The following is a 4,294-nucleotide window of genomic DNA, read 5'->3' as shown; positions in this document are numbered from 1 at the left end:
AGATTTTGAGCAAAAAGGGAGGAAAAAGAGCTGAAATCCAGCAGACAACTCATGCAATCTTCCTGATTCTCTCAGTGAAGCATATGTGAGCTCTTCAAATCATAACTTCTTTTTTTTATTTTATTTTATTGAGTTATAGTCAGTTTACAATCATAACTTATTTTCATACTAAGAATTGTTCCTGTCTAAGAACAGAATTGCCCAAGGGAACTTCTTGAAGACATTACCTGGCATAGAAGAACAGTCAGTCACATTCATATTCAATTTACTTCTGTCTCAGGACACAAATACAACCATGGCCAGTTACAAAGTCAGAGGTCACTGTCTTCAAAGTCTGCAAGGTCAGACAGGAAAGTAACTTCTAACCTACAGTTGCCACCTGCCATGGAGGAATAGAGTCTGGTGCTGCAGTATTTTGCCTTTTTCTTTCACAAGAAGAAAGAAATCTGGACTAATTGAATTTCTTTTAACTATCAGCAATGAATTCACACGTTTAAAATATATTTTGTGTGTCACACAGAACTTTCAGGCAAGACCCAGCAAATGAGCTGCTGGATTAAGACTTCTGTGTTAGGTCCTGAATGATTGCCTAATTTCATTCATTCAAAGATATCCTAATCCTGCATAAAATAGTGCTAGAGATAGTATGATACTACATCATTTCACAGCTACCAAAGGCAGTATGTGTGCAGCTGATCACAGTTCTTCTGTTTTTATTAACCATTGGCTTCATGGAATCCATTGTAGGGAGGCCACTGTGAGCCAAAGGAACTGAGCTATTTCTCCCCATTGGTTGAAAAGTACACTCTTTGCTAATGCCATGACAATGAGCCAAAGAGCCATCATCCTTTAAGGTCTCCCCTTGATCTCTCTCCTTTAATTGCTCATAATAGGATGATAAATCCTTCTAGAGGGGGGGTTTAAATGTCTCTTTCTGTGATTCCATTTCATATTATTATAGACCTGCAAGTATCATAAAGAACTATCACTGATAAGTGTTTGAACCTTTATCATAGTTCTATCTTATTATATTAGGGTTTTCTCCTCATCCTAAGAATAAATTACCAGCTCCTGATAATCTTCCTGGAAATTATTAATCAAGAACAATGGTTATCCAATCACTTTTCAAAATGAGTAACTTTTTTCAAAGTAAATGTTTCACAGAAATCCAGTGTGTCCAAAGACAGAAAGAACTACTCTCGATGAAGACAAAATTCTCTCTTCTTTCCAGTATATCTTTGGGTATTCACAGAGTCCTAGAGCACAACAAAGAACAATTCGAACCTTGAACATCTCTGTATAGAACGTTATTATATCACTTGCTTGAATTTATGACTAAACTCAGAATGTACAAATGTCCATATGTGTTTACTTATCAAGTTGGTTATTATTTATATGTAATATTTTAGCTGAACTGACAAGTTCCTCTTCATATTGCTCTTTTCTTCTTAATGTGTCTTCCTTTAGGATTTACTTTTTACTTCTCTTTTTGCTTAGAAATAGAAATGTTCTTTATGCTAGTTTCTCTCTTTTACAGTTTTCTCCTAGAACTTGTACATTATACCCCCAGAACTTATTCATTTTAGAACTAGAAGTTTGTATTCCTTGTACACCTTCATCCATTTTCCCCTCCCATCCCCTCCAGAGAAAGGGATAAAGAGTTTATTTAAACCTATTTCAGCAACACTTTTAGACAAATAAATATATCTTATAATGCATTTATAAAGCCAACTAAAAAGGGTTGTTTGTGGCAGGAAAGACATTAAAAAGTATTCATTTTTTTCACACCTTTAGAAAAATAAGTAACATTTCCATTTCACATTGTTTGGAGTTATATTAAGGGCTTTGGCCAAGTCATAGCTTTATTCATTTTATACAAAAGCCATGATATTAAAAGGGAAATAATATCAAGCTAGAAGAATAGGAAATGAAATGTGAAGTTTCTGGGCCTGAAGGAAGCAGATAACATACTATAATGAGGCTCTTGCTGTTGACTGGGCAATGCTAATCTAAACAAGAATCTATTTTGAAAGCAAATGGAAAGTGCACAGGGATAGGTGGAAGAAAGAGAATTTAAAACTGTGAAATATGGGGGCTGTGTGCATGCTACCAAGATCTTGAGGAAAACCAAAACCTTCAGAATATTAGAATGCAATGCATTATTTGAAACATAAGAATAAGGAAAGCTGAAGACACAGAGAGAGTTTGACCCTGGGGTTAAGTTTTCAGTTAAGGCTGAGATGCATATGAACATTCACAATTTCCTTGCAGTATACCACTCACCACCTCTGTACAGTAAGGAAATAAATAATTACAGAGTCAAATGTATTCCAGTCAGAATTACCTTGGGGGAGAGTTTGAGCAAGTATCTGGGAACAATTAGTTCCTCAAAGTGAGACTATGAGAGAAAGAAGATTAAAAAAACATTTAAAGTGAGCACCTGGGGTAGTATCAAACTATTTTTTTCCAGTATACTTGGCCGTATCAGTGGTTAAGATCATACAGTTGTATTTCTTCACTGCCTCATTCTTTTACTTGTCATTATTTTAGGAATATGTTTGAGAAAAGGTGTATTCATCTGGATGAAAATCACACTAAAGCTAATTCTATCATCATAAATGATGATATTTAACTCTTTCATAATATATTTACTTATTATTTAATTTTCTTGTCTCATTACATAGGCTAGCATTTTGAAAACAGTTTTCCATAACATATTAATAGTTGGCATCTTTATCTTAGTACTTATGTTAGTAGAAATATCTCTAGGGTTTCATTGTAATAGTTAATGTTTTCATTTGACTTAAAATAGAAAACTACTTATTAACCTTAAAAATGTCCTTCTGGAGTGAGTTTAATAGGTGTATGTATTTTTCAGCCATTTGTATTTAATTCTCTCTAATGATTTGTAGTAGCTCCAAGGTAATTTTGTTCTGTTTATTGATGTGATTCAACAGACAGATGTAAACCAACCTGACGTTCCTGAGATGAAATCAACTAAGTCACAAAGAGTTATGTCTTATACTATTAAATACCCTTTGAAAATAACACATCCAGTATACCAGTATCCATATTCAAAAGTGAGCTTATTCTTAATTTTACATTTCAGTGTTGCTTTATTTCTGATTATGCTTCATTTACTTTTTTTTTTTAACTATACTCCTTTCTATTTCTAAGATTGATAGTATTTTAAAACCAGAGGGGGGAAAATGCAGCAAAAATGACAACCAAGAAACGGGATGCTAAAGACAGAAAACGTGCTGTCACTGAGAGAAAGTGTTCATGCAAAGATACAGGGGACATCTTTCATTAAACCTCCAGAATAAGAATTACCCATTAGGCAGCATGGTCTGACAGTATGTCTATTTTTGTATCTATGTACTATCACTAATGAAATGAATGTATGAACCAAACTTAGTTAAGAACAGGTGAATATTAAATTTAAATTCTACTTTATTTTTAAACTTGTTACTTGTCACTTTAGCATACAGCTTCAAATGTCTGAGTGGTCTGTTTTATGATATTTTAAAGGGAAAAAGTACCTAACGTGAATTTCTTTATCCTCAACATATGCATTTAATAATTAATCTAGCAATCTAGATATGTTCACCCTAAAAATTTGGGGCTTATTCAAATACTGTGCTTTTCTAAAGAAAGGGAAAGTTAAGGAAGAAACTAAAATTTTCTTTAAAGATCATAAATCTATTAAAAATGTCAAAACATCTTATAAAGTTTAATTGTTTAAGCTTCACTGCAGCTCAATAGGTAGAAATCTTCTTCTGTTTAAATAACTGCGGTTTGTCACTTTATAGACAACCATAATTAGAGATTATATAGTAATTACAATGCTGAACTTTTTAAATGTAATGCAATTACTTTCAAATGAATTAAAAATACACACATATAACTATTTACAATAGCCAAGACATGGAAACAACCTAAATGTCCATCAGCAGAGGACTGGATAAAGAAGCTGTGGTATATTTATACCATGGAATACTACTCAGCCATAAGAAAGAATAAAATAATGCCATTTGCAGCAACATAGATGAATCTGGAGATCATTATTCTAAGAAGAAGTAAGCCAGAAAGAGAAAGAAAAATACCATATTATATCACTCATATATGGAATCTAAAAAAAGAAAGAAAGAGAGAGAGAGAGAAAGAAAGAAAGGAAAGAAAGGAAAGAAAGAAAGAAAGAAAGAAAGAAAGAAAGAAAGAAAGAAAGAAAGAAAGAAAGAAAGAAAGAAAGAAAGAAAGAAAGGAAGAAAGGAAGGAAGGAAGGAAGGAAGGA

This window comes from Vicugna pacos, chromosome 22 (assembly GCF_048564905.1).
Source record: "Vicugna pacos chromosome 22, VicPac4, whole genome shotgun sequence".
In the NCBI taxonomy this organism is placed as follows: domain Eukaryota; kingdom Metazoa; phylum Chordata; class Mammalia; order Artiodactyla; family Camelidae; genus Vicugna; species Vicugna pacos.
The sequence above is the reverse complement of the archived record's forward strand: the minus strand, read 5'-3'. Positions refer to the sequence as shown.